General features: G+C 39.7%; 1 long non-coding RNA gene across 1 annotated transcript in view; it reads left to right on the forward strand.

Annotated features, from left to right (window-relative positions):
• LOC104951598 (uncharacterized) overlaps window positions 1–1,679 on the forward strand; it is a 20,896-nt gene extending 19,217 nt beyond the window's left edge. Inside the window, exon 3 of the long non-coding RNA XR_799036.1 lies at window positions 1,600–1,679. This is a non-coding gene — a long non-coding RNA (uncharacterized lncRNA). The remainder of the gene's footprint in view (window positions 1–1,599) is intronic.
• Window positions 1,680–15,335: the final 13,656 nt, after the last annotated feature.

Below are 15,335 nucleotides of genomic sequence, written 5' to 3' on the forward strand. Positions count from 1 at the left end.
AAGCTTATGCTAACAAGCTGAGATTCCATAGATCCTAGAAATATAAGTATCATCACTGAGCGATCAGAACTCGCGACAAGGGAAGCAAATACAGACATCATGCAACGTAGCAAAACACGGAGATATGCTCACCTTTTGCTGTTATTCTAATCAAAAACTAGAAAAACGCGGCTGAAGGTTAATCCATAGGTTAATCCAATGTGTCTGTCACTTTGAAAAAAATATTGATAATCCATAATTCAATTTTTATGTCGAAAACGGANATAATTCTANGATATACTTATCGGATATGCACAAACAAGTTGTAACAAGCTGAGTTTCCACAGATTCTAGAAATATAAGTATCATCACTGAGCAATCGGAACTCGCGACAGGGGAAGCAAATACAGACATCACACAACGTAGCTTTAGGTAAAACACGGAGATATGCTCACCTTTTGCTGTTATTCTGATCAAAAACGAGAAAAACACGTCTGAAGGTTAATCCATAGGTTAATCCAATGTGTATGTCACTTTGAAAAAATTATTAATCCATAATTCAATTTTTATGTAAAAAACTGAGTCTTCATAATAGAGAGGCGAAGTCCCTCCCCTTCTGGGAGCCTCCATGGGACCCCGGAAGCGGAAAATGATACATGAGAGAGAAAAGTTATCTTTTGATCCCGTTTGAATTGTGCCACGAATGACACATGTGATGTTTGTCAATCTTAAACAATCATTTCCATGTAAAAAAAGTCACAGTTTGTCGTAAAACTGTTGAAATATAAGACAAATACGAAAAAAATATGAAAAATACGCAACTAGAAAGACTACAAATCCCAAATGCATTCTGGGTCGCGTAAGTGATGTCATAGGCGATAATGCTCCAAGACTGGTTGCGACCGTTGCGACTCGCAAAGCAAAGAAGAAGAAAAAGATCTCGCAATTAAAGCAAAGAAGAAGAAGAAGAAAACTGATTCCCTCCAATACATATAAGAGATTGCTCCAATAAATTCACTTTTACAAGATGCCTGTGTGCTTTGTACCAGGTTGTAATCACAAAAGTGATCATACCACTTGCTCGTTCTATCGCTTCCCGTCTGATGAAAGGACCAGGAGTCGTTGGACCAAACATATCAGGTAATATACAGTACATGTTTTTCATGGAACATAGTCAAATTAGCTACCTAGCTAGTAGCGAGCATGTTAGTTAGCATTACATTACATTACTTAGCCTTGTCATTTGTATTAGCCTTAACATGAAGTAAACCAAAATGTTAAACAGTAAGAGTAGTCATGATGGTAAGTATTTTGTGAAACATTTGAAGAGTACCCTATCGCCCCCTCCACCAGGTGCTAAGGAGGCGGGAGGTAGGCTAACGCCACATTAGCATAAGCGATCTTTTCTACTTAATGCTATCTGCACAAATGGTTAACATTGAACATTAAAAGATCAGGCAGTTCAGGGAGAGTCGAAGGAAGGAAGGCAGGCAGCTTTGCATGACATTCTTCTGGACGTGTTTCATTGTGATGATAGTGAGAGTGAGTCAATCTGTTTGTTGGAAAGACAGTAGTTGAGTGATTACTGAGAGAAAATTATTAAAAGAGATAATTATTCAGAGTGTGGTTACTGACCTTTTTCTCTTTTATTTTCTTTACCTCACCTGTAACTGCTGAGACCCTGAGGAACATGCACACTGATAAAAGAGAAAAAGGTCAGTAACCACACTCTGAATAATTATCTCTTTTANGCCCTCGAAAGGGTTTTGGAGGTTGATCCCTCGGTGAACGGGAGTTGAATGGCTTTCTTGTCCGCAGCAGCAGAAAGCATTTTCGAATGTTTGAATGAATCAAACCGTCGATTTTCTCTTATGCTCCAACACACAGTTGCACGGGGTGCAGAATAGTTTCCCCCCACTTTTTGCCCGGTCTTTAGTAGAAATGTTCGTTGGTAAATGAGCTCTATACAGTGTTGTTTACATTCTGTGATGCGCGAGCTGATGACGTCACGTCAAGACGAGTTAACTTTTTTTTCTTCTCAACTTTGTGTGGAAAAATGCGGGGATTATGCGGCCTTTTGATAAATATGCGGCTTTTAAAAAATCTGCGCCATTTTGCTGATTATGCGGTAAATTCTGCGATCGCAGAATCGCGTTTTTCTGGAGGATCTAATTAGAGCAATAGCCTGTTTTTGGAGCTTCTTCTGCTACTATACCACAATAATCTTTTGGTTGAAACACCAAGTGTCTGCCACCCACTCTAAAGGCCCGGACACACCAGGCCGATTATCCGCGTCTGTGGGCGTCAGGCCGACGGTGAGTGTCGACACGCCCTACTCAAATTGGTGTGTCCTGCACCGTCGAGTCTTTTCAGCCGTGCCGACGCGGCCAAAGGCAGTCGGCAAAAGAAATCAGTCTGATTGGCTGTTCAGCTAGCGAATCAGTGCATGAGAAGCGAAACGGAAGTGAGGGACCCAAACAAACTATTAAGAAGGCAAATCTGAGATTTCATTGTACTCCAGCTCTCGACACAGGTTCTGGAAAGCCCCATGAGCTTCTCGTTGTAGAGTGAAAATGGAACGCACACGCTATTTGTTGTTTGTTTGTATCACGCAGTCTGTTCTTCTTCTCTCGGTTATCACGCAGTCTGTTCTTCTTCTCTCGGTTATCACGCAGTCTGTCTTCCGGTTGTTACCTCTTTTGAAGGACGAATACACACTACCGCCGCCTGCTGGTAAGGGGAGTTATTGCCACTCACGCATGTGCAGTTCGTACGTGCTTCTTGGCCGTAGGCTGAAGTCTTTGCAGTGTGTTCCAGTGCGACACATGGCCAAGACGCAGGAGACGTGAGGTGACACAACAGTCGGGGTCCGTCTGTGTCAGTTCTTTGTTGCCAGATTGGTGTGTCCGGGCCTTAAGGTTATTCCAGAACGCTACTGAATTACCCTGACAGGGTCAAACCTTGTACTGTGGTGCAACCATTATGCACATGGACCATAACACGCCACAAACAGAAATATGTGTTAAGGCAGCCTGCACTCTGGTCATTTAGGGTTCTGGTAACACATGTACACTAAAACAAACACACACACATTTGAATGTTTTTCGAACCAATATGCTAACCCTCTGCAGTTCAACAGTCCTCTCAGCTATCTGGCTCTCAGCTCTCATCATTTCTGCTTATTGATTGACACTGGCTTTTATTACTCTCCCTCTAGTACTAGACTCCTGGCACTAGGATGGGTTAAAAGCAGAGAACAAATTTCACTGTGTGTGCTGTGTGCTCTGCATGTGTGACCATTAAAGAGGGTTTCATCCCTCCCCAATTCTATTCTATTCTATTCATCTGTTTATCCTCTTGATTGTCCTCTTGGTCTCTGAAGAGGGCACTGAACTCTGCGTCTGTTGTCCATGGACACGGTTTGTTATCCCATAGAGTCTATTGTAAGGCGACCCTCCTCGGTCAATGGCCCCCTTGAGTCAATGGCCCTCCTCGACTAGCTTAAACAATCAGCACGCACTCAATAGCCCAGCCATTAAGATGTGCAATGGCAATAACAGGCTGAGTGAAGATACTCCATACTGTTTAGGAAGTAGGAGGAGATCGAACGAGAGAAGAGAGAAAGGAGAAGCTGAAATGTATGGCCTGTTTTGGGGCTTCTGGATGGGTCATGAGAGGATCATTGTGGTGTTTGCTCGTTGAAAAGCTTTTTGCATCATCAGGGAGGGAGGATGAAATTGGAAAAGCAAAGGTGGGGGGATGATAGATAAGAGGAGAGAGAGTTATAAAAACAAGAGGGCAGGAGGGTTGTTTTTTAATGGACAAAGGAACGACACTGAACCTTGCAGGAATGCTATCTTGGGTGTTGTGCACCACACAGGTTTTACACCTGGCTGCAGTAATCCAATTGACCTGACTTGTTTGTTGGTTGGTCTGTTAATGTTTTACCAATGAGATGACAGCTGTTATGTGACAGCGACCTGGGAAAGTGAGGCAGTTTTTCCGATAAGACATGAACCACCAATCATATTGAGATTTTATTGAGTTTTCATGCACCTTAGCACTTCTTGGTCATTGGGTTTTGACCCCTGTTGTGGTCGCGCAGCTTGTTTTATCCATATGCTTTCCTTGTCCCTGCTGCTTATTGGTGACATAAACCTAAACTTTATCACTGCACTTTGCTCTAAGCCCCAATTTGCACAGATGCTGAAACGCGAAAAGTATGCGCTTAGAGGGACAAAAGCAAATAAAGGGATATTCAATTTTAAATGAAAAGTGAAAACGTGCACAAAATAAGCCATCAGATTCTGATCCCAATGCATTCAGCAAACATTTAAACGTAATATTGCCAAGCATTTCCCTCCATATAAGTAAGGAATGGATGTCTGGTTCCATTAAGACCTAATCAAATGACCTGGGCTCATTTCTATGAAGAGAATAAGCAGTAGGATTTTAGCAATGTTTAGAAGCTGTATTAGATATGGTCTACCAAAATGAAGAGACTGATTTTGAAGCTCTCACCTCAATGCCTATGCACTGCTCTCTATTTACAGACACCTATCAGAGAAATGCATTTTTTTTTAAAAACAGTTTTATATATTTTTATAAGTAAATACGCTATATTAAGGCAGCCTCACAACCCAGCTAAGCAGCAGGTGCCCCGAGGCTGTCAGAAAGTAAAAGGTCATACCATTTATTTGCAGTTCAGACGGTTACAGAAACATTTGTGAACTACGGTGTTGAGTTGTAGCAACATCCAGGTCAAAGGTTAAGAATCAGAATGTAATTGTCAAGTTGTGACTTGATAGGAAAGCCCAGATACCGAATGTGAAGGGTCAACATTGGACCATTTATCCAAGGTATTACATCTGAATCAACAGTGACCTTTAGTATCTCAAGTGTGTGGGAAAAAAATAGCACTTGTTTACACGTACATGAAAAACTGAGCCTCCGCCGCTGACTTAGGAAACCTCAAAGAAAAAGAAAGGAAAAAGTGACAACCAACAAGGCTAACCTTCATCTGCTTGTGATAATGTTTGTTATCTATAAAAACCTGTATATGGATATGGATTTTTGAGCCATCAACAACAGTCCTCGGGGTGAGTATGTGGAATGGGGTTTCAATAACATAGCCATGAGACTCAAGAAGAACTTGTCATTTCTGAGTCAATAATGTATACTTAGACTTAAGGGTGAAATAAGGTTAACTTCCCATCTCTCATCGGCTACGTCATGTCCAGACTCGGCAGAATCGATGGCAAAATAACTTTGGATTTGGCCTTTACAAAATGTTACATAAATGTAAATGTCAATCCGTACAATTAGGTTTGGGCCCAATGGCATAAGGTGACTGTTACATAAACACTGTTTGGCCACTAGAGATTTCAATTTTATTCAAGGCCCAACACACCAAGCCACCACCAGGCTGGACTGCTCTGTTTATCTCCACTACTTCCTGTTACCGTATACTTTTAATTTATTTTATATTTAACAGCATTTCAAATATCCTTTGCCACTCTTTTGATTAATCTCATATTGTCCCCCCTCTCTCCCTGCAATGCGTCCTTCTTTTGTTCTTGTGCTGAAACTTTCATTATATCACTGTTAGATTATTCAAACACCAGGATACATGCACACAGATGTTTTTACGAAAGCCTTTTCTTGATCCTTGTAGTTTTAGATATGTATCCGTGTTCCTAGATGTTAGACTGTTTAAAGGGAACATATTCATTCTTTTCCAGGAACTCTTTCCATTTAGTTCAATTAGGTTTGTTGAAGGCGAAGGGAGAATTATAATCTCAAAACAATTATATTCAGCTCTCAAAACACAAATTATTTTAAAGCTGTAATAGTGTAATTTCATACACTCCAAATGCATTATTAATATTTCCTTTCTCCAATCAACTAGAGATCCAGATGTAAGCACACTCTGCTATATCCACCTAAAAAAAAGCATATTTTCTTTTTCTCATCTAAACTTTTTACTTTGTTTGGCAGTTCATTATAATTATTATATGTCGGTGTGCCTTAATGTATTTCCACGCGAGCCCACTTTAGAATTGTATAGGCAAATGCAAGCACACTCCCAGGAACAATATCTAAACACAGCTAATTGCACTAAAAACACACATAACGCATTTAAGCAGTGTGAGAATACAATAGAGATGGCTAATGTGGTCATCTGTTTCACTGGATAGTAAAATTATATCATAAAGCTAGGATAAAATGCTGGGTTGGTGCAGCACTGTTTGCTTCTGTTGCATTTCTGAGGGAACAAACTGTACACTAAGTATCCTTTTTACGGCCCCACATGCTGACGTGACCTTGTTCTTGGTAGTGGTGGTGGTGGTGGTGTGTGTGTGTGTGTGTGTGTGTGTGTGTGTGTGTGTGTGTGTGTGTGTGTGTGTGTGTGTGTGTGTGTGTGTGTGTGTGTGTGTGTGTGTGTGTGTGTGTGTGTGTGCGCAGTGGTGGATGCATGCATCTATATGCTTAATGATGAATGAGAGAGGTAGGCTTTAGCTCAGAGCTGCGGCTCAATTTAAAGACCTGCAGTTGTCTCACAGTAGTGAGCCAATTTCAGATGCATCGAGGGGGAAAGGCAGAGTAGACGCTCTACATATAGTCCTTCTTAAACCTCTAATATACTGTTTTATAATTGTACTTGTTGAAATAATAGTTCTTAAGACTTTAGTTCTAGTTGATTTGGCTTCACAGTAGTGGTTACAGTTGGTTAAGCATTGGTGACTGGTGATTATTTTACCTTGGTTGGATGAAAGTCACTGAAAGCTTCTACTTAGACTCAAGCAATGTGGTGGTCTAGCTTTGTGTATTTACTTTTAGGCCCTGTGTCCAAAGAGCACCTTGTTTTTGTCAGAATGGAGCGGGTGCTTGGGAGAACCTTCTCCAAGCACTTTTTTATTGTTTCGATGACAATGATATCTCGCCAACGTATCAACGATATTGCATGACAGACTAGCATCACCCCCTTGAATTTTACTATCTTTTTGTGATGCTATATATTTGCTTGGTATTGCTTTTTCACCATCCACACTAACCAACATATTCTTTCTCTCACATTTTGTATGAATGAGCTTCAGCGCTCAGTCTGACTGAATAGTAAGGCAGACAATCTGCGTACGGCAATAAAAGTACAACACTAACTACAGCAACATCCAGTGTGCGCCCACATCTGCTCCCACAATTACCTTTAAATGTTTCTGTTGGTCAAAAACAAGTGTCTCCTCCAATTTCTGCATTGGTTTAACCGGCCCTTTTGAATACAAAAGTTGGAATATATTGAAAGTTGGAATATATTGGATGTCTTTTTCTAAAGACGGTGCATGCAACGGCATACTTGCTTGATGCTAGCGCTCATAAAAATGTGAACAAAGGCCTTAACTTAACAATTGAATCAGCAAAGCAGACAAAAAATATCCAATATTATGTTTGCTTGTTTTCTGTCTCTTTCTGCACTCAGTAGGCTGATCAAAGTTTGAACATTACAATTATTCTTTCCTTCCTGGCACTTAGGCCTACTAAACCTGTGATAGTATCAGCAATGCTACAGCTATAAGTCAAATAGTAAAGGTTCCCCTTGAAAAGATACACAGTTATAAATACCATTGTTTTATTGCTTTGAAGTAATTTTGTTTTAAACCAATTTATATGTATTAGATGGAGGTTTGAGTAATTATTGAACAGGTGTGTATTGTAGGGCTGAAAGAGAGGCCATCAAGGAAATGCATCTATTATACATTACATTTAACTTGTTAGACGCTTTTATCCAAAGCGACTTACATTCTCAATACTGTGGACAATCCCCACAGGAGGAATTTGGGGTGAAGTGTCTCAGGGACACAACGACATGCTGACTGCAGTGGGGTTTGAACCTGTGCTCCCCTGATCCCAACACCAACGCTCTAGGCCACTGCGGCACACGCCTCCCTATAGAATCATTTAAAGGGGACCTATCATGCAAAATGCACTTTTGTACGTCTTTGATACATGAATATGTGTCCCCGGTGTTCCAGGGAACTCACCAAGTGTCAGAAAACACAACCCTCTCTATTTTCCTCCATACCCAAATCTCTAAAAAAAGCTGCTGCAACGGATCTGATACAGACTGATCCAGATTTGAACACTTTTATGTCGTCACAGAAGTTGCGCTACGGCTATTGGACCAACTCCACCAATCAGGAGGAGAGAGGCACGGACATTGCCGTTCGAAAGCGCTGGAGACGCTGTAGTACATATTTCAGGCCAGATGGTGCTGTTCTCACTGAATCCGAGCATGAAAGGCAGTGTTAAATTGAGCTAAATGAGGAATGGATAAAATGCATGATCTATTTGGTATTTTGAAAAATAAAAAGTATAAATATGGCTTATATAGGTATGGTCCTACACTATATTATTAAAAAATAGCATGATAGGTCCACTTTAAGGAAGCTTTCTGACCCTGCCATTTTGAGTGCTGAGCCATTCCCGAGAATATTGTTACCAAAACATGTCACATTTATGATTCTATATAAATGTTGAAATGAGTCACCAAAGAATTGAAAGGACGAGCATATCTTCTGGATGACTTGAGGTAATTAGGATTTGTTTCTAGGAAGCTTGTTGTTAATAATCGATAACGTTTTGTGGAACTGGGTTGAGGTACATTTGGCTGGTACAGTAGGTGGACTACCAACCATCTCATTATTTTTCTCAAAACTCCTCCAGCACATGTATATACAGTATATACATACATTCTATACTTCACTGCCTTAGTCTGGAGAGAAAACTGGTTCTCAAGAACAGACAAAAACAAACACTCAATGTAGTATTTCCTGTTAGTGTGGGCCCAGTATGTGTCAGTGTTTGCTGTCTCTGATCTCGGGATGGTATTGATCTATACGACCGAGTCTCGCTGAGTAATAGCCGTACCTTTGAATCCAGCCCTATGCTTGGACCTGACGCCGCCTGATCCTAACATATTTCCTCCTTGAAACCAAACACACACTCACAAGCTTTTTTACAGGCCATATTTTTTCAACGCATTGTTTGTGTGTTCTTCAACCCTCTGTCAGATTTGTTTCCAGCTTTGTGTACTTCACCTCTTCTGTTTTGAACTGCTTCTGTCGTCTACAGATTCCTGTTCTCCATCCATGACTGCTCCTGCTTTCTCTAGTCCTCTCTTTCTCCCTCTCCATGCATGGGTATTACTGGTATCTCTCTCTCTCTCTCTCTCTCTCTCTCTCTCTCTCTCTCTCTCTCTCTCTCTCTCTCTCTCTCTCTGGGTAATGAATTGCTGCCCATTTATCTGAGTGTCAGCCGGAAGCCCTGAGGAGGTGTGTCCCTCCCAAATCAATATCTCATTAGTTTAAGAAGCCCTGCCTCTCTCTCTCTCCATGTTCCCAATCCTTCTCTCCCTTTCCATGTCTTTTCTACACCCTTTCATCAGTTACATATCTCTTTATTGTCCCTGTATCCTTTTTCCCACCACTCTTTCTCTTCTCCCTCTCCTGATCTTTTTCCACTTCCTTTGCACTTTTTCTCCTTCACTGTGTTCTAACACAGGATCATGTCCTTTGCCATGTTAGACTTAAATCTCAAGAAAAATTAAATAAGTAATACGGTGCCAAAGGGCAAGTGTTACTGGCAGGACTGTTGATACTGATCCATTACAGAAACTAATGCGCAAGTATCAGCCTTATCTCGCGTTACCTAATGCAACTCCACACTACGGTACTGTGTACCGGAGGGGAGACGCGAGATACNGTACTTAACCAAGACCAACAGAAAAGTGCAATTTTTTGCCATAAAGTGTAGCAATAGCATATTTAGGAATATAGTACATTTCAGAGATTCAGGTAGCCTATAGGTAGGGAGACCTTCTGTAAACTATAACACTTTGTTTTTTAAGTAAAACACAATACTTTCAAGTACATTCAGAACATTGGAAACCCTGACTATTAGAAAACATCTCTCTGTTGCTTCAGAGGCCATAACAGACTTTGTTGATTTACCAACAGTTGATTTAAAAAATCTAATCAATTTCAGTCCAACTTTCTCAATAACCTTGGCCAAAACAATAAACAGTTCAACATAAAGTGCCAGTTGCACCAACAACGTAATAAATAGTTCAACATAAAGTGTACTGTTCCATTTAAAATAAAATAAAAAAGTGCCAGTGATTGACCTCAATCCCTCCTATTCTTCCAATATCCTGATGAAAAATAAAATCTCTCTGTTGCATAGGCCACTGTTTGATCAACGCGAATTGGGTGTGGGTCCTTGTACTCCGAGTCGGGCTAACGTCCACGCTAGCTTCCACGCTAGCTGCTATAGGTTTTGCATTGAGGTGATACTTGAGGCTTGATGTGCTGCGGTGATATGCAAATTCTTTTTTGCATAATTCGCAAACAACCGTGCTCTTATTGACGCTTCCATCCGTCCGTTTTTTAAAACAAAATGTCCCATCCACGGGGCCAACCAAAGCGGTCTCATCAGCTTCTTCGTTCACGTTTGACTATTGTTCACTGTGGTTTGTTGTTGTTTGAAGTCATGAACGTTAGTTGGTGCTCCAGTATAATCGGTACCCCTGAAACTCATCCAGTGAGAAACGTTCCGCGGTGCAAAAATAAGTGCGATTAAAATGCGTTAATTTTTTTAACGCGTTAATTTTTGTGTAATTAATTAATCTTAATTAACGCGTTAAAGTCCCGGCCCTACTTCAAATGCATTATTCCTACTTTGCTATCCCGTGGGTCTTTCCCCATCATTCCTTTAACTGTTGACACCAGACAGACTGACTCTGGTCAGGCCTTTAAACCAAAGTTCTTCCTTTATCGTTATCTTTGATTAAGTTGCCTATTTCTTTACTACTTTAGACCTTGTGCCTGTTACCAGTAGCTGTTACCATTATTCTTAAAGTTGGTTGTACTCTGCCTAGAATTTATAGTCCATGTTTGTGCTGAAGACGACAATACTGTGAAATGTCGGGGGGGAACAGAAGATTGGCTTTTACTTTTTTTATGCACATATATCATTCAAACACTGTGCCTCCTTCTCAAATGACTGTCATACACCATCAATACAAATAAAAAGCCCAAAACATCTAATACTTCAGTTTTTAGTCCTGTGAGAGGAACGCCTCCTGTTTTGCTCTTTCTGACTTTCTTTTCCTGTTAAAGTCACATGTGATTTGTAATTTATTTGGCTTTATAAATAAAATTGACTTGACTGTACTTTCTATCTTCTCATTCATCTAGGGGGAGCGGATGACTGGAGCCCAATGTAACCCCTGGGTAAAATGTATGTGTTTGTGATGCATATATATATACGCAAAACAGATACAAACCTAAGTAGATCTACATTTACATGTAGACACAAACTCTGTTACACACAAACTCACACACATAAGCACACACAAATATACCAATCCTGCCGTTCTTAAGGGGCCCTGCATCACCAGAACAATAGTTTTGCCCTACAGAATGCCTGTATGAAATATAACCCCATTCCCCCAGCCAGGACCCTGTGGTTTTGTGATAAATTGCTCTCCAGGCTGCTATACAAGAGGAAAACATGCATAACCAGGACCTGGGCACAGGACAGCTCTGCGGCTCAGAACCCCAAAAAGTCAGAGCTTAAAGGTAGGGTAGGTAAGAATGGAGAAACTAGCTCAAGTGCGCTAGAATTTGAAAGTACGCAGCCGGAAAATATCTGCCTCTTCCTTCATACTTTCTTACAGAGCCCCTCCTCCAACACACACGAATGCACACATGACCAATGAGGGCACGAGATAAGTTTGTGCACAGATGGAAGGCTGACAGGCAGGTAGGCCATCCAGTTATTTTAGCCGGGGCGGCTAACATGATTGGTCGTGCTTTCTACAACGCTACGCTACGCAACATTTTTTTTTATGTATTTATTGTCAAAGCATTTAATATATTCATTGCTATCGGGATGTTAAGAGTCTTCCATGGAATATAACAACAAGTGTTTCTGAAGTGAATTACCTACCCCACCTTTAAAGTGCATATTCTCATCAGTGTTTCACGTCTAGCTTCATTTGAGGGTGTAGCTTTATCTGAACAAGGTTGAGAGAACTCATTGAGAGGAAATGAGCCTGCAGTATGACTTTTTGTACAATATTTTCATCCCCAATGGTAATCGTTTTTTGTTTATTTTTTACAGGATATCAGTTCCAGAAAAGCCCTGTAGCTGTTTTAGCTACAGAATGCATTGTCACAAACATATCAACTCAGCTACAAGCACATTTTAAAAGCTCTCAGTGCTACAGTATCACAGCACCAAACCAAAGTCAAGCTACATCCTGGTCTTTAAAGGCGCTCTGTTAAGATTGGTTTTCTTTTTCTCATTATGTTAGGTTTTAGTGCATGTAAATGGTCTGCAAAGGCTAACATCCCTGTGTTCCCTCCAGAGGGAGTTTCTCTCCCATAATCACACTTCTAATTGTACTTGTTGGAAAACAGTGAATTTCATCTCGGATATCATGATGCACCAGTTGCTGGAACGGAAAGCCTAACCAGTAAACTTATTCCACTTTTCTGCCTGTCCTAATGTGTCAATTCAATCTGCTTCTTTCCATATGATATGGTCCATTTTTTTAAACCTAGGATTGACCCCTTCACTGACCTGATTAAAAACAAACACGTTTTACTAAAGTAATGAGAGTTGTGGGACCTTTAAAGGGGACATTATGCACATCTTTTTTTTATGAGCATCCTTGTGTATACAAATGCTTAAGGCCAATATGAGATTAATTATACAAACAACTTATCTTTTAAAAAAACAAGACATACTGTTAAGTAAGGTCACATTGTAACATTGGTAATTTGCATGTTTTATTAATGGAATTGCAATCTTGAATTACATTATCTTATTCTGCAACAGAATTCAGGAATTCTGATATCTCGAAAAGCTTTTTGTTTTATAATTTTTGAATATAAATGTTATTTCTGCATTTGATTGAAAGAAAATTGTAGTTAAGAAAAACAGAAGTCTCTAGCACCAGCAGGATATTTTATTTCTAAGAATAAAATACAATAAAAAATGTCCATGCTGCAAGCACATAGTGTTTTTGTAGGCCACTGTTTCACTTATATCAGCGAGTTATTAAAATCATTAGCCAGAAATGTGTTGCCTGAACAATTATACAATGCTGTGTTCTGCTGTGTTGTGTAGTTGTTTCTTTTATCTCTTCATGGAGCCATGCTTTAAATCTCCCCTGTGTTATCCTCAGTGTTCAAACCATGGTGACAAACACAGAGGAGCTGTGGGGAAGAATTACAGTGCAGCAGCTGCTTGATAGAGACGCATTATAAATTGAATTTCTATCCTTGAGAGGCCGACGTTTTTCATTAATTTGTCCTCACTGCAAACACTCACTCCTTAAATCCCCCTTTGTGTCCTTTTTTATTGTTTGAAAACTTTAATACCCAGCCATATTAATTAATGGATGCTCTCTGTATCCAGGAGTAAACAGAGTTTGTGCTGGAAATGCAGGACATCAGGGTCTTTTGCGTGAACGATTTAACTCTCTGGGTGTCTATTTAAGATACTGTCACAACACTGGCTTACTTTTCCATGTTTGCCATTTCTGTATTTTTCCTTCCTGCATTACTCAGCCTGCAATTTGTCTTTTTCATCCCATTTTCTGGCCTCTCCTTAAAGAGTCACTGGACCAGAGGATAGTTCCCTACTCTAATGTTCAATATAATATGTGCAAGAAGAAATGAACCTCTCCTAGTTGCAGGTATAATCTCCATGTTTATTTCTAACTAATTGAAGCCGCCAGATCTGGTTAAGTTTGTGTACCCAGATCTGGTTAAGTTTGTGTACCCAGATCTGGTTAAGTTTGCGTAACCAGACTTGGGGAGTAATGGATTACTGTATTCCCTTACAGTTACTAAAAAAAAATCGCAATCAGACTAATGTTACATTTCTATAAACATGGGGATTACTAGCAGAATTACAATGTTACTTAAAAGAGCATATATATGTAAAAGGGGCAGCTTTCATTTTGTTATTCTCTGTGCTTTACTGTTCTGTAGGCTGATATTATAATAACCATGATAGAGTCTGTTATAATGGAAATCCACTAATTATGTTTAGTGATACCGATATCGTTATAATACCACTAGAACCATTACTACAGGACATTCTAACATTCCTAATTTTCTTGGGAGCTTTATTTCTCTTGGTCAAAAGCTAGTGTCTTTCTACTCAAACAGAAACAGAGCAGCAGCAGCAGCAGTGAAGCTGCAAAGGTGGGCTTATGAATAGAATATTACAAGAAGTCTACGAAGCAGAATTTGGGGATAGTGAGGTAACTTTGAAGTTTATTCTGGGTTACCGAGGTGGATCACCATGATAACTTAACTTGCACGCTAAACTCCTGAATTTCCCAACGGGGATAAATAAAGGTCCATCTTATCTTATCTTAACTTGCTCCGGAGCATGTCATCAATATACAGTATAAGGCTAAAAGAAAACACAGTATAAACTGCCATATAACTGCCCACAGGAAATACTCTGACTATTTGTGTATTGTATAGATATTGCCTGATTTTATGAAATAGAATGACAGATAAAGCCTTCTTTATACATGACCTTGGGAAATGATGCTATGCAACCTTAGTCTAATTCCTTTAGCTGCAACCCCCAGAAACTTTAAATAAAAAAAATAAAGAAATATACACTGAATCACAGCACCTAATTAAACCATCGATATTACTCATAGAAATATCCAAATAAAGATATTAAGTGTGTGATCATTATGATTAAATGGTTTTGTACTCAGCATTACGATTCATTTTGGGAGCGCGTTGTCTGGAAAAGGAAGTTCATCAACGTTGGTGCATTTTCAAGTTTCGAGTTGAAATTCCTGTACAGGCATGCTTGCACACAGTTTATAAAAATCCCAACCTTTCATTGTTAAATAATTTTTGGGTTAAAATAGAAACTAAACTAAGAATTCCATAAATGTAGCTGATACATCGGAAATATAATGAGCTAAATCTAAATAATAAAACCGTTGGACCATTAGATCTTTAAAAATAATGATGAGTCTTTTTGATATAATCCACCCGATTAACTCACTCTTAGGAGTGGATCACTCCACATGACCTGCTGGAGTGGTTATATGTTGTCAAAACATGTATAGTAATTAATAATGAAAAAAGATTTTCGGCACATTAAAACTGGTATTACAAATGTTTTACCATTGAATTCTACCAACTTAACGTGGGGTATTCCAACAACTGGCATTTATTTTTATCTATGTCGTTTTTGTTTGCATTTTAAATGTTGTTTCCATTCTTAGCACAACCAAGATTTTCTGTAGGTTC

This window comes from Notothenia coriiceps, unplaced genomic scaffold (genome assembly GCF_000735185.1).
Source record: "Notothenia coriiceps isolate Sejong01 unplaced genomic scaffold, NC01 NC01_scaffold00019000, whole genome shotgun sequence".
In the NCBI taxonomy this organism is placed as follows: Eukaryota; Metazoa; Chordata; class Actinopteri; order Perciformes; family Nototheniidae; genus Notothenia; species Notothenia coriiceps.